The 25,707-nt window shown below is 33.9% G+C and overlaps 1 long non-coding RNA gene across 6 annotated transcripts; it reads left to right on the forward strand.

The window, feature by feature from the left end:
* Nucleotides 1–15,561: 15,561 nt before the first annotated feature.
* Nucleotides 15,562–19,068, forward strand: LOC141666903 (uncharacterized). 6 transcript variants are annotated; one of them, XR_012552407.1, is made up of 7 exons: nucleotides 15,562–15,796; nucleotides 15,897–15,945; nucleotides 16,879–16,955; nucleotides 17,035–17,412; nucleotides 17,558–17,710; nucleotides 17,842–17,930; nucleotides 18,787–19,068. It is a non-coding gene; the product is annotated as an uncharacterized LOC141666903 (long non-coding RNA). The 6 variants fall into 6 exon arrangements; XR_012552406.1 differs by having other exon boundaries at nucleotides 16,879–17,412; nucleotides 17,558–17,728; XR_012552404.1 differs by having other exon boundaries at nucleotides 16,879–17,412.
* The last annotated feature ends 6,639 nt before the right edge of the window (nucleotides 19,069–25,707 follow it).

Below are 25,707 nucleotides of genomic sequence, written 5' to 3' on the forward strand. Positions count from 1 at the left end.
ATTCTTAAAATTTTTCCAAGCATTATGCCCCCATGAGGAATAAGATTAGGGGCAAACCTTGAAGGTGATAATTAGGGAGGTCGTAATTAAGATATAAGGAACCCAAAATATAATGAAGTGGAAAGTGAAGATTTTAAATTAAAAGATGACCCCAATTATGGGGAGTAGGAAGAAATATTTAGACTGAGAAAACAGAAGTCGAGCAAGATAGGAAAAACCAGGATGGTACTCCTATTGGGCAATCCATGGACCTGCCTAAAACAAAACTTATACTTTTACCCTAACCACCACCTTGAGGAAACAATGTGGTGTGAAATTCTTTCAGGACCTTTAAGTCGCTAAGCTCTCAGAGTTCCAAGGGAATAGCTGACCCAGCCGAGGCAAGAGCCTGGCTAAAGGAAATACAGGAATCATTTGAGATTCTAAATGATTGACGAATCAGAAAATAGTGTTTTTATCACTTACCCTCCTAAGAGAGAGACCACCCACTGGTGAAAGACCAAGAAAGACACGGAGCAAGAGGTTATGATAAACCGATTACAGTTCAGTCAATTGTTTTCAGGAAAGTACTTCCCAAGGTTATGGAGATAGTGAAAAAGCTTTAGAGCCAGAACAAGGCGGACGAGTATGATGAATTATGAATCTAAGTTGTAAAAGCTGTCAAGATTCGTTCTGAGGACACGAATCCAGAATGACGGGATGTTTGAAATCAATGCTTATGTTGTGTTCGTTCAGGAAATAATGATAAGAGAAAGGAAAATAAAAAGAAACTGAAGTGGAAAAGAATATAAAGGCAATAGAGTTTGAGGAATAATAAGGAATTTGGGTATGAGGAAACCCTAAAGACTCGTAGCAATAGAAATAGAAAAGTAAGTAATCGTCAGGATGAGGGTGATTCACCATGAGTTAAATTGATGGTTGAAGGCATAAGAGATACATATATGTTGTACCCCCGTCAAGTTGGAAGGATTCGGGAAACCTTGAGATAGTTCGAAGGATAAATAATGAGACGCGGATAGACTGAGGAGACAAGGAAGTAAGAAATTAGGAAAATTGGATGAAGGAGCTGACCTTCAAGAATGTGAAGTGTAAGACCGGTGGCTTGATACCCAGGAAGGGAGACACCAGGTATGAGAGATATCCCAACATTGAGATGACTGTTGAGATAAACAACAAAAGTAAATACGGAATTATTAAGAAGAAGTTCACGTTGAACACGACCAATATCTTCCAGAACATCCTTGTTATCATTACCAAATTAGGCAAGAAAAGCGGATAACCGTTGTTATATTTTGGAGGCCATATTGATTGACCTCATTTTGAATACAGATGTTATTGTGAAATTAGGCATATATTATCCAGGTGTAAATAATTGAATAAGACACCCTCATCAGGGATATATGACTTGATTTATCCATGGAAGGATGCATGTACCTTTTTAAAGGTGGAATTAAGGATAGAACATCGGTAACTTAAAACGAATCCTAGGGGAATGCATAAAGGTTGGCATTTCACCCTTAATAGGGACAACATGAGTTTTGACAAGTATGAATTGGAAAGGATCAAGGTAACAACAACCTTTAAAGAGCAGTAAAGAAATTTTTCAGAAGTACATAGACAATGGTTCTAGTATTAGTAAATGGTATTTTGATATGCCCTGTATCTAGGGAATACAGGAGGAACGATTCAAGGATAACCTTAGAGGTTTTACAAGGAGAAAGGTAATATTCAAAATTCTCAAGAATAGAAATATTGATAAAGGAAATATGACGTAATTATAATGATGCCAAGTGGGGCACGTGTTAAACCATGAGAAAGTATGGATCGAACCAGTAAAGGTCAAAATTGATCAGGGAAATTAGGACCTACGATAAAAATGTTCTAAGTATGATTGAGAGTCAGTCGTGACAGTGATTAACCTCTAAAGACTGAGGCAATAACTTATGGAAAAAAAATGGTGATATTTTTTTTTTTACTTTTTTTACTCATCAGATTTTATGGAAAACATCTTCTCATAAGCAATGATTGAAATGAGGTAGAAAATTTATTTGGAGGTGGTTAAAATGACATTGACTGTAAGGAAAATTTTACTATCAGGAAAGGCCAAAAAGGTGGCTGACACTTTAAAGGTAAGAGGATAATTATAGGCGCTTGTGCCAAAGGAATGCAGTGACGATGGTTAAAGCTGTGAAGGTTGTATTATGGTTTGGAAGATTGACATTCCTTCTGATGACTGTGCAATACCCAACCGTAATAGTAGTTGGTAAAGGTTTAATTCGTGTAATCGCCATGAGCGGGCTATCTATCTCAGAAGGTACTATCTTGAGATAAGCCAGTACCATGTTTCAAAAAGGACTAAATGAACCTTTGAGTTAAGTCTTCTATTGAAGGCATATGATTAAGAATGGTATTAACCTGCTATCGTTGCTTTGATTGAAACTCTTCTGCAATTTTATCTGCTTCATGTCATGAAAGTACGTCAGGATCTGGAGTGTTCTTCATGAATTATGAATGGTAATTATGTTAACTCCTTAGAAGAATTTGATACGACAGGTATGGACTCCGTATGGTTAGCTATTAAGATTCCAAGGAAAATGAATGACGACAGTAGGTCAGTGGTGGACCATAGTAATGCAGCAATGATTCTTTGAATAATGAGCCGATTACAACCGTGAGAGTTGTAGTGTAATGGATGTTGAGATTGGGTACCCCTAATCGGGTTGTGGTGATGTATAAGTTGCCGTTGAATAGACTGGTTAAGTAGATTATCTACCTATTGATTATTTATTCCTTCTTATCAATAGAGAGTCGTATTACTATACGAGGAAGGTTGCGATGCAAGCATAGAATTCTAGTAACGATGGTGTCTAAAATGAGATCCCAGATTCGATTTTTGATGTCGAGGGAGTTTCAAAGGTGATTATGTATAAGCTCGAGGAAGAGCATGGGTCCATAGAATGATGGATGGAATAGCAAAAATAATTAGGCATATGAAATACGATGCTATAATACTTGATGTTGATAGAAATACATATATGTTTTGTTCTCCTATGACAAACCTCTATAGTTCAGAGGTAGATTCCAAGCCAGATATTTTATGGCAATATTTTTACATATATACAATTCTCTTCAGTTCGTTCTTTTCTCTTCTTTTCATTTCATGTAAGCTGAGAAGAACAACCCTTCCAGAAGGGGAGGTATTGGCGAATGACTATCTATCTGTGTGATGGAAGCCTAGTAGGATACCACATGTTGTTTAATTGCTTGTCAAGTACTAAAGGCTGGCCACCTTCTGTACTAACTATGCAATGTAACAAGTGTTCATGATCATAGTGATCTCTCGACAAATTCCTTTACTTCTATATGATTGATCAAATTTTGGAAAATGGAAACAGCTGAAAAAGGAGTAGTAAAGTTATGGTGGTATTCAGAATGGAAACACATTCGTGATACTAAGGTTGATGTGGTTATTAAAATGTTATAGAACGCTAACAAGCATAAGTATAACCAGTATAATATTAGGAACGGAAGGTAGTAGCGATTACGAACTGGAAAAGGATGGGTATTAAGAAGCAAAAGCTCTAATGCTAAAAGCTATAATGAGAGTCTGTGCAATAGACTTGAAAGAATTTGGAATGATCACTTAACACGGATTGAGTTTTCTTATGACAATAGATCATATGTCAGTATTGAGATATCGCCTTATGAGATCCTTGAGGGAAGACAATATCGATCTCCCTTATGTTAGGAGGAAGTTGTAGAGCGCAAGATGCTCGGACCCGCAGTAGTCCAAAGGACCAGGGATATATTAGATCTAATCAGAGGACAGCTGGTAGTAACCCAAGATGGACATAAGAGGTATGCTGATTTGACTCGAAAGGACAAAGAATAGGAAATAGGGGACCTAGTAATGTTAAAGGTATCCCTTGGAAAGGATTGATGAGGTTCAAAAAGAAAGGAAAACTAAGCCTACGAATTGTTGGACCCTTTGAGGTATTAAGACGTATTGGGAAGTTAGCATATGAGCTAGCCCTACCCCCGAACATGTAGTAAGTTCATAACGTGTTCCACATATCAATGTTAAGGAAGTGTAATTCGGATGCCAGACAAATAGGGGCATATGAGTGCATAGACATGCAACCAGACGTAACCTACATGGAGCAACCAGGAAGGGATATAGATCAAAAATGGATAAATGCTTAGAAGAAGAGTTATCAAACTAGTCAGAGTTTGATGGTAGAACCACAATGTGGGAAAATTACATAAGAGTTAGAAAGTGCAATGCTAAGAAAGTATCCCTACTCAATTTCTATCTGATTCCAGGACGGAATCCTTTTAAGGAGGGGAGACTGTAATAACCCCAATTTTTGGAATTTTTGAAACCCTTATGAATAGTGTTTTGCTGAATAAGAAAACTGTTCATGCCACACTATGTGGGGTTTCTTTTATGGATATTCTGAGATTTTATTGGTACTCTATATGGTATATAAGTGTATGTAAAGATCGTCATAATCCAAATTTGAACCTTTTGATTTTTCCCGAAAATCCACTAGATACGGAAAGAATTGAGTATAAGGTAACAGGATAAAAAGGATTTAAATAAAAGGATTATAAGAGAGGATCATAAAAGGAATATAATATATTGAGAAAGGCTAAGGAAACCCAAGTAATAAGATCCCGGGTATGATCCCTCAAACGAGAAACGAGAACGAAAGTTAAGCGAACCGTATAACAGATCAGCGGTCATTAGGCAAACAATTAGGAAGTTAATCAAGGAGGTTAGGGATGATAGGTCATCCAACCAATAAGAAGAGGGCAAGTAAGGGATGATGACATCATAAGCATGACATAAGGGGAAGGAGGTGTGGTTGATTTAAAACCACACAAAGTTCAAGGTTAGAAAGGTAATTAACCAAAAACAAAACAAAAACAACCAAGCTAAGCTAAACAAATCAAAAACACAAAATCATTTCATTTCTCCCACATTTGCTCTCGACTTTTCTCCATTTCAAGAAGAAAAATTTTCAAAATTCAAGTTCCAAGCTTCCTTAATTGGTAAGTTAATTATCTAGTACTCCTTATGCATAGATATAGCTATCCTATGAGTTTAAGCCTCCAAATAATTCACAATCTTCTCCAAGAAATCAATGAAGAAGATAATGAATAGTGATTTCAAGATTTTTAACTTGATTTTTCTTGTTTTTCCTTTAAGATCCAAGCATCCCTAAGACATCTCAAGGCTTCTTAAGGCTTCCTAGCTACTCCAATCACTTCAAGGAAGGTATAACATCACCAAAACCTAGCTTTACTTTGTATATTAGGATGATTTTGGTTGTTATGGTAAAAGAGTAGCTTGATGCTTGTAGGTTTAGAGTTTGGGTTGGAGTTGTAGTGAATTGAATGTTGAATCTTATTGATTGGTTAAAGGACTTAAGTATAGTTTAAATTCAAGTTTAAGAATAAGTATAAATTGTTAATGTTGAGTTGATTGGGGTGTTATGATGTAGTGTGGATGGATGTTGGTTGTATGAATGAATTGGGATTGATTGGTGGTTGAATTGGAATGGTATAAAATTGGGAAATCGCGTAAACATAGCCGTCGTAATGTCCGATTTACTTTAGACTGCTTTTGTTCATAACATTAGGACCCTAGAACTCCCTGCTAGGTTTTGACCATTGCCATGATTAGATATTTCATGTTACGAGCTTTGTTTTGATATGTGGTTCGTTTGATTCCGATGTACGGTTTAGGAGAAACGGCCGTTTTAAGTAACGACGTTTCGCGAACGAATCATTACCCCTCGCCTTACTTTGAAATCTTGGTTAAAGACCTTAAAGGACTAATTGGAGTATGAAACAATTATGTTAAGTGTTTTAGGCAGTTGGTAAGACACTCGCGAAAGAATCGCCTTAAAACTCGTAATGGTTAATTTATTAAAAATGGTGGAGCCGAGGGTACTCGAGCGACATAAGAGAATCATTAAGCGCAAAGCGAGCGTTAGAGTCTAAATTGGTTAAAGTATAGATTTACAAGTGACTTTGATTTAATTCGAACTTATATATTGTTTATAGGTTACCATACTCATCCCAAGCCATTTATAACCCCCAGTCGCTCAGGCAAGTTTTCTACCCGTATAAACTGTTGTTGTGATGTATATGTGTATATGCATTATCTTGTGATAAGTGCATGATTGTTATTAGCAAATTTTGCGATATATTGGAGCATGCTGATATGGTATATATGCATGTCTGTTTCGTAATCTGGTTATTTATCTGTTGATTTCAATGCTTATAGTTGCATAATACCTATGCTAGCAATAAACAGTAGTTGTGTATACCCTTAGTATAGGGGACCCAAAGTTGAACATATTTCTAAACCGGGAGTCGATGTTCCCGAGTATATTATATATATATATATATATATTTATATATTTATATATATAGGGATATAGTTTTCAAAACTATTGATCGAATAAGGTTTATTCGATAACTTTATTTTATTTAATGAATATTATTTGAATAACCATTCGAGGACTTATGACTCTGTTTATTCTATTTAATGATTATTATTTGAATATTCATTTGAGGATGTATGACTCCGTTTATTTTATTTAATGAATATTATTTATAATATTCATTCGAGGTATTATGACTCCGCTATGATTTAATAATATTCTTTATTTTATTAAAGAATAATGTTGCGATAATCAAACTTATTTTCGATTATTCAAATAAAGATAGTACTTTCGTATAAGTATATCTTTGGTTAATTATTATTAATTTCAAGTATAAGTTTTAAAACTTCTACTTCGATTATTTTTATAAGGATTATCTTTATGAGAATATTATTTAAATAATAATATTCAGATATTTCTAATATATCGGGACTGATTTATTTTAATAAATCAGCAATACTCCAAACATTCTTAAAAATGTTTTCGAGTCTTTAAAATGATTTCTAAAAGTTAGGGCGGATCCCAAAACTCATTCTTTTATATTTAAGATCCTCCTTTCGATGGGGATTTAAATACTCACTCAAAACCTGGGGGATCCGGCTCTGTGGTGTATTTTACATTCGCAACATGGTTGTTGTTTTGAGATAACAATTTGATTACTTGCCCAACGTTCGGGAAGTAAGTCCCTCTAATTGAGTCGGCATAAGCGACAGGCCGGGGTACGGTCTATCAAAGTGTAAGTGGCTGGGTGGCAGTCTATCAACGCGTAAGAGGCCGGGTGGCAGTCTATCAACGCGTAAGAGGCCGGGTGGCGGTCCAGCACAAGGTCCTTATGTGGCCAGGGTGATGACCGGTGGGGGATTCATCCATCTACTAGTAGAAAAGGTTACTTATTGGTATCTTTGCCTGATCAGCAAGATATCAGGTTTATGCCAAGGTTTTCTCCTTTCCAAAATTCATTGGATATTGCAACTCTGTTTATAATTTTCATAACAGAGGTTTTCAAGGAGTGTATGAAATGTATATATATAGGTGTATATATATATATTGGGACTAAATAAAGTATCTCGTAACTTTATTTCATTCAATAATATTTCAAAGATTGAATCTATTCAAGTCTTAACTTGTGGTCTCATCTGGGTGATGAACTTTTGAAACTGATTATAACTTGAACGGTGGTAGTTCAAGTAGTATTCAGATATAAGTATATTGGAGTATCTTATAACCTTATCTTTTAAACTTATATATAGTAAATGATTATCTTGTGCATGTCAAAGATTTTCGGAAAAACGTTGAGACAAGGTTAGATATATGAGATCACCTTGCAAAGATATTTTATATAGTTATAAACGGGAACTCTGTGTATATTATACATGTCAGAGGATTTCAAAGATTGTGAAAAGTATATATGTACATATATACTGAATATTTTGCAACTTGGTCGCGGTAATATATCAAACTTGGTTCATTTCTTCATGACCTAGACTTTCGTGAATGCTCATATATTGTAAATCATTATACATATTATTTTGGTGGACTTGTTGCTCACCCTTGCTTTCTTCTTTCATCACACAACATCAGCTAGACAAGATGAACATGACCAAGCTTCCAATTCGCAAGCGGTTAGAAAATGTTCCGCAGTTTGTTGGAAGCGTTGATGCCGCCGTAGCTGAGGTAGGAGCTACCAATAGGCTAGGTTTTCAACTATTGATGAATCAGATTTATGTATATTTATGAAATGTAATAATGGCAAAAAAATGTAAATTTATTCAGAAACCCTTTTAAGGTGTATTGGCATATAATTGTGGAATAAAATGACTTGTGATTATTTTTGGATATTCATCTCCGAGACTATAACTTGTGGTGTGTGTTTATGGTGGGGTCACAGTACAGAATAGTTGATTATTTATTAAGATTGGGTTTTATTAAGGGAAATGGAACTGGTGACAACCCGGATCCCCGACCCCGGATTTGGGGGTGTTACATAGAAGCTGAATAGGCACCAATTATATTGAGACCCTATATGTCTATAGAATTTGGCAACATAACGGTTTAAGCACAAGTTATCCATAATGATTACATAGGGCAAGTAAGATAATTAAAATTACCTACGAATCATGCATAAAAAATACATGAACCTATGCTAGCATGGCAAGTTCTAAACCTCTATATTCAGTATCGCTTCAATAGAGATTAACACGATATCTTATATGTTAGCTATGCACATAAGACGAATAAGCACAACCAATACTAGGATATCATATAATCACCACATACCAAGATATCAAAAGAATTAACTATTGAAATCCATAAGTAAATCCGCTAGAACCCCATGATAACGATTAGCCCATAATTGAACTCATCGTCACCATGGGTTCCAATGAAAGCATGGTATAAAACAAGGTCTTAATAAACTGAATAATAAATAAAGTACGAATAACCGAGATCTAGGTTCAACAAGAATGAAAACGAGTATCCAAAGTTACAACTAATTCAAAGAATCACAAGTTGAAAATAAGATCTTCTTTTTTGGAGTTGTTCTGTGCTTCTAGGTCTTCTCCTTGGTATCCCAATCTTCCCGGATGATAAAAATCCTTTTTTTAAGTATATATACGCCCCTAGTGGACCTGGACCCTTAAAATCGTCAAATTCTACTCAAAAAATGCACCCTTAAAATCGTCAAATTCTACTCAAAAAATGCTTTTTCAGCGAAATCAGCGACCAGCCGCGCCCTGAGCGGCCGCTCAGCTCTCCTGAGCGGGCGTTCATCTCTCTGGCCGCTTAGACAGCTTCTGGAAAAAATTCTGATGAATCTTGTTTTGACCATAACTTGAGTTCTACTCGTCAGAATTAGGCGATTCAACTGCCCACGCGAAGCTAACGAGATTCTCTACAACTTGACAATGGCCTTGGCTTCCAAATCTGATCACTTTTTATCATATTTCCTTTAAAAGCTCTTTTCTTCATATAATTGATACCTGAAATGCAATAACACAAAATACATCAAAATACCAACAACTTTAGTCCAAAACACAAATTTAAGCTTGTAATAAAGCATTACAAGTGGATATAAAATCCACTTATCAGATGGGGATTATGTGGTGATCAGAATTGTTTGCAACCACCACAACAGTGGTGGTGGCAGCGAGCCACCACCGATTGTGGTGGCAGCTGCGCTGTGATGGGAGAGAGAGAGAGAGAGAGAGAGAGAGAGAGAGAGAGAGAGAGGAAGAGAGACAAGAGAGAATGAGGTAATGAGAGAGAGAGGTGGCCGGAGTTTGGCCGGAAAATAGGCTAGAGTTCGAATTTGGAAAAACTAGTTTGGGGAAGTAGTAGATCGGGTCATGGGTAGTTAAAATCGGTAAGAAAATTGAGTTCTAGGGATGGCCGAATTTCTCGCCGGCCGGTGACCGGACGACAGCCGCCACGGGCGGCATCCATGGTTGCTGGTGAAGGAATGTGGTGAGGAAGAAGGGAAAGGGGTGGGGGCAGAATAGTCTTTTGACAATTGGTTATTTGTTTTAAAATATTAATAATAATAATAATATTAATAAATAAATAAATGGGAGGATAAAAAAAAATATAATGGAATTATATTGGAGTGTTCATTTATTCTAAATAAAGTAAAATTGTGTTTGGAGTGAAATTCTATTTAATTTCGAGGAATTTAAATAATTGTGTACGAATATATATTAACACATAAAATCATTGGGTGGTTTTTTAATAATAAAAAAAGGACGTGAGTAAGGAAAATGGATTAAAATTGAACTAAATCACATTTCTTTTACCCGAATCTTGGAATTTTAGAAGACGCGGTTACTATAATTTTAATAGAATAGGGTTATTACGTTAAAGAAATATTATATTGAATATAGATAAATGGAATTTCGAAGTTATATTAATTTTTCGGTAGTCGATAGATAGGATCTAATAATGGTAATCTTCGTTATAGCTAAAATATTTCGGTGATTAATTATTTTATTCTCAATGTGAAAATTACTTATATCGGAAAAGTGAACTTTTACAAGCCGTTCACTAATACTGGGTAATTAAAATAATATTTTAGATATACAGTACAATTTCATATTTAAATCAGAAATTTGTAAATAATTGTTATTTCATAATTTGGGATATTTTTTTTACCTAAACAAGGGGAGACTATTTTAATAGGTGTAATTTGGAATGAGCGTACCAATAAAATTATTTAAATAACCAACCGAGTTATTATCTGATGCTAGAGAATTCTCTCGTTATTAAATAAATTTGACTCGAGATGAGTTACTAAAATTAACACTCAAAAAGTTAAACGTTTAGAGGATGTATAAATATAAAAACACTATTTAAGATTTGTGAGAGGATATATTTTTGAAATACTTATACTAAAATATTTTGGTGTGATTTATTATTTTAGAAAATATCCGAAATGGAATTATTTAACCCAGAAAGGTGAAACATCACTGCTAGCGCGCTATTATCGGAGACATGGAAAGTTTTATAAGCTCCCTTTCCTATTTTGGACATTTATATATCTATTTTACATATTGATGGCAAGTATTTATGGATTTAATATTTGACCCTCACTAGTGACTATTTTCTTTCGACAAAATTCCCAATGCAGGACCCAATTGATAAATCCTTCATTTGTAACGAAACAATAACTTGCATTCCATACCTATCTGTTCCTATCATCCAGGACAGTTAATTTATTTTCTATCAGACGAATATTAATTTCTATTTTCGTTTAAATTATTCCAAAGTCTTACATCGATTCATCCTTCAGATCGATTCCTATCAAATTCAAATTATTTTTTTATCAATTTACTGAACCCTTCCAAATTCATGAATGATAAATCAATTAATTATTTTTTCTTTCTATCCTTACAGAAACTCTTTCAAATTTGTTTATATTTCGAAACTATTCGAGATTTTCATTTGACATGATTATTCTCATTATTCGAGATAATCCCTATGCTTGAAGATTCTCGATTTATTATTCATATTAATGTCAAAGTAATATTCTTAATAAATAGAGACGGGTTCATTGTTCGATCTAGAATATGTGTTATTATTTTAAAATTCTTGTGATGTGACGTGAAGTGAGAAGTGAATCGGGATGTGTTCATTTATACTGGTTAACGTGGGATTAGACCCACGGTATTTATTGTGACAGTCCGATATGTGAACATGTTATTCAGCTCGAGTGCAGCCGAGGGTTAAGACATTAACCCTTCTTTTATGCTAGAAAGTGCGTGTTAGGCGTTCTTACAACGAGTCGTGATCGGGTGAGCGTAAGATTCGTAGGAGAATGGTACACTGTGGTAGTTGATCGCATCATTGATGTACTGGGGATGGAAAACAACCAGTTAATCTTGAATCACATGGCATTGTGCCAGATAAGAGCTTATTTGTTACAATCATGAAGTATTTTTTATTATTCCTTATTGAGTTTAAATTTTGTTGCACTTGGCACCCTTTTTCATTACTTCATAATTTGATAGTCATTATACTTGTTGAGCACTCGGTTGCTCACTCTTGCTATTCTTATATTCTCTAAATAAATGAAAAATGAGGCAGATGACCCATCTGATCAGGCAAGGCAGAGGAAAGGGAAAGAGCACGTTCACTATGACAGCGTTTAGTAGTTTAGCTGAATATTATCATGATCTATAATAAAGTAATAATATTATTCCCAAACTGGTATTCATACTTGTAGTAGATTGTCTATCATATATGTAATAAACAGGTTTGTGTGAGAGACTCGGTCCTGAGATCTGTGGAGTAGCGTCCACGATGAATGATGTATTTGGTTATGGTTTGTAATAATACCGGTGTGCGAAGCTTGATATCTTGACGACCTGAATCCACGAAAGGGTGGGTTTGGGGGCGTCACAACAATATTGGTAACATAACATAATCATGTTCCATTACTATAACATATATTGATCATATTGGAAAATCTTTTATAAGCATATTATTTTTGTATTAGAAAATGACCCGTGCCTCGCACAAGTTATTATACTAGTTTAAATGGTGAGATATTTTATTCAACTAGAAATGTCGTGAGACATTTTATTCAATTTAAATGGTAAGACATTTTATTCAACTTGAAATATTTAAATTGCCCTTATATTTACTATTAAAAAATGCTTATGGTAGGAATCAAACCCAAGTCTTGCAATTACTTTACACAATATCATACCACCAAGTCATTCAACCATTTGTATTGCTAATCATACACATATTAGGTATGCTTGTGTGTCTTGAAGAAGTAAATATTTGGTATTATACATATTGAGGCTAACAAATAACTTTTAATCTTTTTTTTTCACATTTGCTACTTTGTATTATATTTTTCTATAGTATAAATTTGTAATGTATGTTATGTAGTCAACTACAATTTTTAAATCTTTCAACTTAGTGAAATGCAATTAGTAGTAAATGTTTGATTATATACATCATTGTAATATATTAACTGAATATTTATAAATATTTAATGAATTTAAATGTAATAATCATAAATTTACATGAAAAAATAATTAAAGTGGATACAGAATAATAGAATATAATTATTAAAATATATTGCTAGATAGTATAGTCATTTAGTTAAATTGATCCTGAAAAGTGAAAGAAGTCCATTATCATGAGATAAGCGGTGTTGCCCAGCAAAGTAATTGTTTAAGGGGGTTGGATACAATTACTTAAATAAATCGATTTATCACAGAAGTAAAGTAAGCACAGATGAATCAAATAATAATTTATATTGATCTTTAATAAACTGTTACAAAACTCTCTCAAGAACAATATTCTTAAGAGCTGCTAGGTTATAGAATACTCGAGTTGTGCACACCACATAATGATAACCTAATATGTGTTTATATATCACACAACTACAATCGATCTCTATCAATTACAAGACATGTTACGATATAATTTATCTACTTACTACACATATTTAAATCAACAACTACGATCCTATAAATCAGTAGATTCTGATTTATCTCGCAACTTTGACTTATCCACTCAGATCCTGACAGTCTTCACATCCTGATGGCTTGACAAATCATGCTGCCAGACAAATTCTGATTAGATACACATCATGATACCTCTATCAGATCCTGACTCCTTGGCAGATCCTGATTCCTGACATAGAAAATTTCCAACAATCTCCCCAAATATATGCTTTGTAGAATAAGCATAAATTTTAAAGTGTTGTCATGCCAAAAACCAAAGAGACAAAATGTAGAGTGTAAAACATACTTTGTTTTAGACTTTGATCTTCATATTTCTTGATAAACTCTGCAGTATCTCCGAACAAACGATTTAACTCTGTCATCAATTTTTTCAACATTATCTCTTCTAATCTGATCTTCAAGTTCTTTTCATATTCAAATTTATCTGACAATTGATATATAATAGCCCTTAAGTTTCTGATAGGAGTTCTTTCAAACATCAACTCCTCCAATGACATATATCAAGATTTAGGACCATCATGATTCATGGTTATGTGTCTCTGTGTGAGAACATTCTAAATTACAGCACCTCCATTCTTCATATTGACTTCTTGCCCTCTGAAATTTATGTAAGTAGAAATGTATGATCCAAAGTATTGTGAACCATTATTCAGTATCCTTTTCCTGATAGTTGCAAGAATCATATTTGACCATTCTCTGGAAGCTTCATCTTCAACTCTTAGCAAGTAGTGAATATACTTCAGTTCCTTGGTTGTCATGATCAAGAGTTCATCAAGAGATAGAGCTTGAACTTGATCATTTTGCAATAAGAGTAAGATCTTTTTCTTGTGTTCTAAGCCATCATATTTTTCCAGTACAATATTCACTGCTTCAAGTCTGTCTAAGTGATCAACAATGACTTCCCGACCAGGATTATCAGCTAGAGTGAAATAGATCAACCTTAGATTCACCAAGTAAGCTTCATGATCCCCAATTCTAGCTCTTGTCAAGGGCGCAGCCAATTTGAGAGTATTAGCATGTATCATCCATGATTTCTTATCTCCCATACCATCAGAAGTAGGTAAACCATCCACCCTTATACCTCCAGTAAGAAAATTTATCTCATCATTGCAGTTGAGATCAACAAATTTCTTCCACTTGTACTTGTTCTTGATCTTGGGAAAATTTTGAGCTCTCCTTTCTGCTCTTTCATATAACAACTTCATATCATTACACCTCCATCTCCTCCTTTCAGATCTTCTAAGCATGTTTTTGTATACTTGATTTGCTCTGTCAACAACAATCCTGATTTTGCCTTCCTGAGCCCTTTCTTCTCTATCAAAGACCACTTCTTCTTGTTTGAAGTTTTCGGCATTAAATGCATCAACATATGCAGATAGAATCTGTAGATTTACCCGAAATAGAATTTCTCCAGTTTTAACTTACTTAGGAACGATTATTACTCTGTCAGTATCATGAACTGAATTGTCAGTATTGACAGTGTCAGGATTTACCTTGTCAAGAGCTGAATGAGGATTTTCATCTTTGTTGTCAGGAGTAGAACTTGTAATAGAAGGAGTAGTTTCTAATTGCAGTTGTCTTGATCTTCTAATAAGCTGAGCTTCTAGTACTTCTTCACTTTCAGGAGTGTATAGATCTGAACTACAAGCAGGTCTTGATACAGGATGAAGAAATGAAGGATCAACAATCATTCGAGAACCTTAAGACTGAGATGTCCACTACGCCATAAGTGAGCTACTGTAATGTAAGTGTTACAAGCAGCGTTACATTAGCTAAGAAATTTTTGTTCTATTATAACATCTCTCAATTAGTGTTACAATAGCAATAAAATGCTGGAGTTGCATAATGCAACACCATCACCTGGTGTTACATTAGTTACTTTTTAAATTTTTAAAGATATTACAGTGAAACATTATAATAAATTAATATTTTAAAAATATTATGGTTATTAAGTGAAAGATAAACATAATACATAATATAATAAAATTTATATAATTTATGAAATTTATTGTACATAAATACAAAGTTACTTTCTTAGTTTTCTATTTAATAAAAAATCAAATAACCAAAATGAAAATGTAAAATAGAAAATGTAAAAATTTTCCCCCCAAAATGAAAATAAACCACGTACTCATCTCTCATTTTCTCATCTCTCACACAAACATTACTCTCTCATCTCTTTCGCTGTACATTACTCTCTCACCTTTCTCTCTACGAACTCATCCCGCTCTATATGAAAAACGTCGGAAAACAAGATCCAACATTCAAGAATGAATTGAAAAATAAATTGGAGATGGCTTCAATTTAAAGGTCAATACTAATTTAATTTTGCAGTTTTTGAGGGTTTCAAATTAGGGCTTTAATTAACTGGTAATTTTTTACATATTTGCTATGATTACGGTTCTTTCTACATATATACATATTTTCCCTAATTAACATACTCACTTTGATATTTCACTTTATATTTCAGGAGATTAGGGCTTTAAGATTAGGCGTTTCTATTTAAAGCTTTCAGTAAGGTAAAATTAGGGATGTTCCTTATATTAATTGTAATTAGTATTTGTATTCATGTATGTAGTGGTTTTTATTAAGCTTCCTTTTAATTTGACACGAGTATTTGTATGTTGACTGATGTACTGGTGTTGAAGGGGAATCAGAAAGGATTAGGATGTGAGCTGAGGAGATTAATTAAAAGGAAATTAATTAAATGTATGTTGGGCCTTGTCACAGTTGTTTGACATAGTGACCTTTCTCCCCCACCATAATTTTCATAGTGTTACAAGTATCCTGGGGGTATATATATAATATTTTCGACATAGAACATGTCCAATTATTTGAATGAGTGTACAAGATAAAGAAGTCTATGTACTGTTCAAAAAAATATTTTTAACTAGTCTTATAATTGGCAAAAAATTAAGGACCAAGCAATTCATCTTTGATTCACGCACTACATCTTTTGCACACTACTTGAGTTCTGTTAGATGCCATTTTAGTTTTCTAGGTTGGTGGGATAAGATCAGTGGGTGGTGATCTCAATTTCAAGGATAATAAATTTGGATCAATGCTCATTTCCCGGGGTACATAATAATCTGTCTTTGCAGATGATATTATAGAATATTAAGTTATTTTAATATATGTATTACATTAAGAAACCTCATCTTTGTAAGAACATAAATTCATTTGCTTTGAGCTGGTACCATAAAATTTAACAGTAATGGATGCCATATGTTTTAATGCTTCCTTTGTTATAATCTATTTTTTAGTTTAATTTGTATTCTTTTATTCTGATGTTTCTATTGAGATGTTTCTTTGATTCTTTGAACTGTGAGTGGTTAGATTCTTCAGAAGGTGGTATTGCACGCCTTTTATGGAATTGTATATATTGAAGCTAATGTTAGAAACTTAGAACTAAAGTTTCATTTACTATTCTCATATATCGTTAGTAAATGCAGGAATCAATGTAAATGACGTACCATTCTGTTTTTTCATATTTAGAGGATCTGATTTATGCGAGTGTTGAAACTATCAGGTAGACGTTACATAGCTTGTTTATGCAATGTGGCAACTATCCGGTAGACGTTACATTGCTTGTTTTTGCAATGTGGCAGACGGAGTTGGAAGCTACTTCATCTTTAAGCAACAATTAGTTAAAATACCATACAGACATTATAAGGAACAGCCTATCTATGCTTCCAGTTTAGGCAATTAACACAATTTACTCAAAGAATTTGCAAATAAAAAAATTAATAAGATGAGATAAAATCCGGAATACGAAGAAATGGTTCGCTGCTTCTCAAGCTAACAAATAAAACATTCCATATATCCATGGCTGTATGGCAAATTCTACATCTGCAAATGCCATTGCAACTGTGCAACAGAGAGGGAAAACATTACGTGATCGAGTGTATTCTGATCTATAAAGCAGCGATTGAAGGGAAAACATGATGCTGATCTTCTCACGCTTACTATCACAGCCGGTTTTTATGGTAAGTCCTTGTCCTAGTTTGGATCATTTCCAAGTAATTCGCACTCTTAAATAATGGTTTGGCTAGTAATGCAAGTTTATTGTTTATTTGTTTCTATTTCTCCACATAATTCTATGTACTGATGTCCATGATGGATCTTGCATAGACGTGGCCCTGTATTTAGTGAAACAGTATCCAGACCCGGTGATGGAGAAAAACTATATAAGTTCACAGACTGGCTTACAAACACTAGCAGCAAAACCTAATGCCTTTCAAAGTGGATACAAGCTTGGATTTTGGCAACGAATCATTTATTCTTGTGAGTCATTTTTTCTAGGTAACTGGTTAATGTAATTATATTCTACAATATGTTAGGTTGAACTGCCTCAGTTGCGGGTTTTCAATTATGATGCAGCATGATAAAATATTTTATTTGTCATATTTGTTAAGGGATTCCCATTAGCAGGAAGAAAGCACTGGTATCCCCTAATCGCGGACCATCACATCACAGGTGATCACAACCCAAAACCAAAATAAAGGTAAATGTATACTTCTCACTGTGAATTTGTCCAACTCTGTTTCCAAGTAGAACTTACAGTTTAATTTATCTATTTCATTCCGAGAATCACATGGTTTGTTTAGTTTTCCTATGTAAATATGTTAGTGTATGTTCGGTTTATCTAACTGAATTTGAGCTACAACCGTGTCTTACTAAACTTTGCTGCTTATTTATTTTCTGCAAGCTATAATTTGAATGTTCCTGTGTAGAGCGTAATCCGATACTTAGATTAAAAATGAAGCTTTAAATCTATTAATATCAATGTATAATTTGTACCGAGTATTTTCAGAGGTGAAAGATTTTGATAATTAGAAGTCAATGGTTATGTTTATTTCTGAGAATTAATAATATTCAATTCTTTTTTTGGTTTATGTCTCTGCTCTCAAATTCTTTATAAGATTCCGCATAAGCTACACTTCTTTATTTTCCGATCAATTACTTTCACGATAATGTTAGTTTTTGTATATACGATCTAATAGTCTTCATTTTATGAAGTCAACATAAAATGATGGCGAGCCTGAACTTACATGGTGTAGGATAACTGATCCACTTGATCAGAAGTCACGTAGGAGAACTGGATGTGTTAGAAGTGTATCCTTCTATTCTATCCACTTGATAATAAGTTACCTGTTTTCTTATATGGTTGATGTTTGCAGCAATGTCATTTCTTATATGAAAGTCAACAAGTACATGAGTAATTTACATAATTCCTTTATTCTTTTGCATTTACTTTAATATTATTCTCCACTTGATCAAGAATGGTGTAATCTCCTGGTGTCTTTAAGTTTTGATCCAATATTTATATATTTATTTTAATCGTTTATCCCATCTTGTAGGTACCTTAAAAAGTGCACCTCTTGGGGATTACTGTTTATCCAATTCAACAACAATAACACCCGTGTCACTCAATACGGCCAACTTTGAAGATATTGTATTTTGTTTTACATTGTTACATCGTCCAAAGTTATGGTTGTCAATGTACTTGTAGTAATATAGTAGAGTTACCATTTACAGTTGGTTTGGAGATGAGACTGTTATGTAATATTGCTTTTTGATATTACGTTGCTCTTGAGAATGTTGTTTAAAAATAACATGTATTTTAAAATATTTGAAATTAATCCTTAGAATAAACAGGTTCAATGCATATTCCACACAAAAACCGATATGCATGGATGAAACTATGTTAGTTGAAAAAAAATTTTGCTTTTTAGAATTAGGTACATAAGAAAGTTATTTATGTAATATGCTATCAAGTTTAACTCTTAATATCTAATGAGTTGTAAATGACAATTTGCATATATTGAACAAAAGTAAATAAAAGTCGGTTTACGCTTTTTATGAATATTTTATACAACTAGTATAAGAACTTGTGCGAGTTACATGTCATTTTCTAGATTTTTTATACCATACAATTATAGTAGTAAATTCTTGATCATTTTCTTTTTAGTAAATATTATATAACGTCTAAAATATATCAAATACAATTTGAGTGTTTATCAATGTGCATGATTTTCATGTAAGATATCAACAACGTACACAATGTTTCTAATATAGCTCATTAATTAAATTACATATTTTCTTATTTGTGTTGTGTAATTTGTATTTATTGAATGAATACAAGTAAGATAGTTATTGTACGTTTAAACTGGAAAAGATTTTAAGTTAATCCACAAAAAGTTGTCAATATATTCATACAAAGTAAACTAAAAATAAGCAAATATGTTTAATGCAGAGTCGAGTAAAATTTTTGAGTTTTGGTTAACTAAGAGCAAGTCCAACATTATATTATTGTGTTCCTTATATATAATATAAAATAATAAGTCTTAGTGATTTAAAACATTCCTTATTATTATTATAATAATATATTTGTAAAGAATTGGACAAAAAGAAAAGGAAGAGAGAGAAAATAAGTCAACAGAGGGGGAGATTTTGATTTTTCTATTGATAAAAACAAAATAAGGGATGGCTAGTGGATCCTTGTTAATATGGTATGAGAGCAAGTCCAACAGATTACTTATATGAGCTTTTAACTAAGATTATAAGGATTTTGAGTAAAAATAGTGCTCCAACAGCCTCTTAGTAATCCCTTAAAAAGTTAAGATCAACATCTCACACCTTATCAATAAAGATCCACTAACCATCTCTTATTTTGTTTTTATCAATAAAATTTTTTGTCCAATTCTTTATAAATATATTGTTAGGTAATGAATACAACACAGAGGCGGGGGGGGGTGAATGTGTTTTTGGTTAATTTTCAACTTTTTAAACTCTTGTGAATGGTGAACAAAGTAATCTGTCTTGTATAGATAATATGCTTTAACATGAATAATAAAACATGCATACGAACACATTATATTTCAAAACTCACTTAATTTTATATTAAAATCAAGTATGTCTTGCAACAAATTTCTGGGTTCTTTGTTGATAAAGAACTCAGCTTCTCTCTTGAGAGTTACAAGATTTTTAGATCTATTCTGCTACAACTAAAAACAAAGCATCCAGTGTTTATTTTATAGAACAGTAAACATTGGTTTTATACAACATGCAATAGCATGTACTAAACCCTACTTTAAGTTAACTAAAACTTTCTATTTCTGGCTTAGTGTATCTTTGCAAATCGTGCATTGTTAGATATATTTGATAATGTCATATGTAATATGATTTGTATTTAGTTTTCAGATCTTACCTGACAGGACAAATCAGTACTTAACTGAAAATCAGCACTTATACTGAAGACATAACTTAAGATATCAGAACTTAAGTTATCAGAACTTAAGGTTCAGAAGATATTTATCAGGAGATAATATCAGGACTTAAGATGACTTTCAGATAAGGCACGCGGCAAATTGAAAGGAAAGAAGATCGAGACTAAGACAGAAAGAATTGTGCATGAAGAAGGAATTCTATGAAGAATAGAATATTTGGAAGAAAAGATAACTACTTGATATATTTTAGGAAACAGAATTATATTCCATATCAATTAGAAGATTATCTTGTAACTGTGTAGTATATAAACAAAGGCATAGAGTTTACACTATAAGTGTTACGATTATAGAAGTTATTATTCTTTATAACTCTAACAGTTCTCGTGATAATTTGTTCATCACTGAGAGATGACAGTTCCATATTGTAACAGAGTTTATTGTGTTGAATAAAATCTGTTTTCTGTTACTTGAGTTCTTATATTTGATTTGATTGTGCTAAACACTGTATTCAATCCCCTTCTACAGTATGTGTGACCGAACAAGTGATATCAGAGCTTTCTGTTAACATATAAACAGTTTAAGATCCAAAATCAATCATGTCTGAAAAAGAAACTCCAACCAAGCCCACCAAAACTGAAGAACCTCCAAAAACCGTAACTCATAGTCGATATGAGACATAAGAGTTCCCATGTTGAAACCTTTTGAGTATTCCATATGGAAAGTGAAGATGGCTATATTTTTGGAAGCTGCAGATCCAGAATATCTCGACAGGATTTATGAAGGACCACATATGTCAACCAAACTCTCTGTGGAAGTTGCAGGTCAGCCAGCAAAGCCTGTACCAAAGGAGAAAAGTGATTACATTGCTGAAGATATCTCATCGATTGCAAAGGATGCAAAGGTAAGACACTTGCTGTATAGTGCCATTGATAATGTTATGTCAAACAGGGTAATTAACTGCAAGACTGCAAAAGAGATATGGGATGCTTTGGAAACAAGATGTCAGGGAACTGATTCAATCAAGAAGAACAGGAAGACGATACTCACTCAAGAGTATGAGCACTTTGACTCAAAGCCTGATGAGTCATTAACTGATTTATATGACAGATTTCTCAAACTCTTGAATGATTTGTCACTAGTTGACAAAGTGTATGATATTGAAGATTCAAATCTTAAATTCCTGTTAGCTCAAGATGGGATTTGAAGGCCACAATAATAAGAGACAACTATTATCTTGATGAAACAACTCTTGATGAAATTTATGGGATGCTCAAGACTCATGAACTTGAGATGGAACAAAGAAGCAAGAAGAATGGAAGAAAGTCAAGGACATTTGCCTTTGTGGCTGAGGAGGAAAGTCCCAAAGAAGCTGCCTCAAGGAAAGGCAAGTGAAAGGCTCTCATCACAAAGTCTGATACCGAGTCATCAAGTTCTGATAGTGATGATGACTCAGAAACTGAAAGTATACCTGAGATGGACCCTGATGAGGAGATGATGAAGCTGTGTGCTCTTATGGTGAAAGGGATCACAAAGATTGCATACAGGAAATTCAGGAGAGGAAAGAAGTTTTCAAGGAAAGGTGCAAGTTCTGATAAGAAAGGTTTCAGAAAATCTGAAGGCAAAGGAGGAAAATCTGACGGAGGCAAGGCTCTTGTCACAAAGAAGAAAAGCTGGTCAGATGCTTCAAATTCTGAGGATGAGGAAAACTATGCCTTGATGGTAAATGCTGATAGCAGTTCTGATACTGTTGACTTAAAGTTACCTCAAACTACTTATGCCTTTCATACTGATGATATTACTGAGTTAAGAAGATAACTTAAAACCATGTTCATTAGTTATAAAAATCAAACTTTAACATGTGAAAGATTAACTTCTGAAAATCTTGCTTATAAAAAGAGGAATGATTATTTAGAAAAAGAGTTAGTCATGTTCCATCAAATTCAGAAAGATAGAGATGATGCCTTTTATGTTAGGGATGAAGTGTTAAAAATGAATGAATCTCTAAAAACTGAGTTAGAAAAGGAAATAGAGATTATTAGGACTTGGACTAACTCTGGTAAAACAACTCAGGATATTCTTAGTAGTGGAAACTGGAAAGAGGGCTTAGGTTATGGAGATGATAAGAACAGTAAGAGAACTGTAGAAACTGAGCCTATAGTTGTTAAACAAAAACCAAAGGTAAATTATGTTAAGTTTGTAACTGCAAAGTCTGATATTGATAAATCAGAAGTTAAGGAGAAAGTAACGTTTGTCAAACCTAAACAGGATAAGCCAACTGAAGTTAACATAGGCTTAATGACTAAGAAGCAGCTTAAGCATAAGCTGAAAGATGTTAAGAATGTAAACAAGGTAAAGCCACCTAGGAAAAATAGGAATGGAAAGGAAGGTGTGAACAAAAGTAACAATTAGAAGCCTGTTCCTAATGCTCCTTGGAAAAACATGTCATAACTGTGGAAATTCTAACTATCTGGCTTCTTTTTGCAGGAAGAATAAGAATATAAACTCCTTATCTTCAAAATCAGGAGTTAAGAGTCAGTCTGTTAGATTTAAGCCACAAAATCCTTGTTTTCATTGTGGTAGTTTATGGCATTCCATTTATACTTGTAAGGAATATCATAGTCTGTACTATGATTATAATCAAATAAAACCTTCTGTAAAGAAAGTTAGCATTATTCCTTCTAATATAAGTTCTGATGCAAAGTCTGATATTGTAAATTCTGATAATAAATCTGTTAACATAAACTCTGATGCTAAATCCGCTGCAAATGTTAACAAACTTAAAAAGGCCAAAGGATCCAAGCAAGTCTGGGTCCTTAAAACTAATCATTAGTGGTCTTTGTGATTGCAGGGCAACATGATGAACATCCTAGTTCTGGACAGTGGATGTTCAGGACATATGACTGGAAATAAAGCCCTGTTATCAGACTTTTTGGAGAAAGCTGGCCCATGTGTTTCTTATGGAGATGGCAACATTGGAAAAACTCTGGGATATGGCAATATCAATCTTGGGAATGTCATCATTGAAAAAGTAGCTCTGGTCTCAGGACTTAAATACAATCTGCTGAGTGTGAGTCAAATCTGTGACAGAGGTTATCATGTGGATTTCTTTGAAGAACACTGTGAAGTTGTAAGCAAATCTACAGGCAAAGTTGTTCTGAAAGGATACAGGCATGGTAACATTTATGAAGCCAAGCTTTCAACAAGTACTGATGGTTCTGCAATCTGTCTGTTGAGCAGATCATCAATTGAAGAAAGCTGGGATTGGCACAAGAAACTCTCTCATTTAAATTTTAACAATATAAATGAACTAGTCAAGAAAGATCTTGTGAGAGGACTGCCAAAATCAGTATTTTCTCCTGATGGCCTTTGTGATTCATGTCAAAAGGCAAAACAAAGAAAATCTTCATTCAAGAGCAAGGCTGAATCATCAATTCTTGAGCCTTATCACATACTACATGTTGATCTATTTGGTCCAGTTAATGTCATGTCTATTGCAAAGAAGAAATATGATATGGTCATAGTGGATGAGTTCACCAGATACACATGGGTGTATTTCTTGCACACAAAAAGTGAAACTGCATCTATCTTGATTGATCATGTCAAGCAACTGGATAAATTGGTCAAAGATTCTGTGAAGATCATAAGGAGTGATAAAGGCACTGAGTTCAAGAATTTGATTATGGAAGAGTTCTGCAAAGACCATGGAATAAAGCATGAATTTTCTGCTCCTGGAACTCCACAGCAAAATGGAGTTGTTGAAAGAAAGAATAGAACTCTTATTGAAGCTGCACGAACTATGCTTGATGAAGCAAAGTTGCCAACCTACTTTTGGGCTGAAGCTGTGCAGACTGCTTGTTTTACTCAGAATGCAACACTCATTAACAAGCATGGGAAAACACCATATGAGATGGTGAAGAAAAAGAAGCTAAATCTGAAGTATTTTCATGTATTTGGATGCAAGTGTTTTGTTCTTAAGACTCATCCTGAACAACTATCCAAATTTGATCTAAAAGCTGATGAAGAGATTTTTGTTGGATATCCACTTTCTAGAAAAGCCTTCAGAGTCTACAATTTAAGAACAAAGGTTGTCATGGAATCTATCAATGTCTCTTTTGATGATAAAAAGTTTACTGGACTTGAAGATTTCAATGATCATGATCAGCTGAGATTCGAAAATGAAGTTTTAAATTCTGATTCTGTAGATCCTGATACTGCAAACTCTGATGGATTAAACTCTGATGTTATTGAAACTGTGGTGACTACGCCTAAGGAAAATGCACCTGTGCATGGGGAGCATACCGAAGATCCAACCACATCTCAAGAAGCATCAGAACCTACAACAGGCTCTTCAAGTTCTGATGGGCCAAGTTCTGATAATTCTGGAAACTCATGTTCTGATATTTCTGGAAACTCAAATAATGAAGGATCCAACTCAGAGATCATAAGTTCAGGGGGAGCATCAGAAAATATTGATGGAGACAGCATGGATCATGGGGGAGCATCCAGTTCTAGAGAAAACCTTCCGTCTGCAAGGATGTGGACTAAAGCACATACACCTGACTTAATTATTGGAAATCCTGATGCAGGTGTCAGAACTAGAACAACTACATCAAATGAATGTCTTTATCATTCTTTTCTTTCTCAGACTGAACCAAAAAAAGTGGAAGAAGCTCTTCAAGATGCTGATTGGGTGCAAGCAATGCAAGAAGAGTTAAATGAATTTGAAAGAAATAAAGTCTGGATCCTAGTGCCAAGACCAAGGAACATATCAGTTGTTGGTACAAAATGGGTGTTCAAAAACAAAACTGACAGTGACGGCATAATTACAAGGAACAAAGCAAGGCTGGTTGCAAAAGGATATTCTCAATAGGAGGGAATTGATTATGATGAAACATTTGCACCAGTTGCTAGATTGGAAGCCATAAGGATATTTTTGGCTTAAGCTGCTCACAAGAAGTTTAAAGAATTTCAAATGGATGTGAAAAGTGCTTTTCTTAATGGAGAATTGAGAGAGGAAGTATATGTTGAACAACCTCCATGCTTTGTAGATCC

Source organism: Apium graveolens, chromosome 6 (assembly GCF_009905375.1).
Source record: "Apium graveolens cultivar Ventura chromosome 6, ASM990537v1, whole genome shotgun sequence".
NCBI lineage: Eukaryota > Viridiplantae > Streptophyta > Magnoliopsida > Apiales > Apiaceae > Apium > Apium graveolens.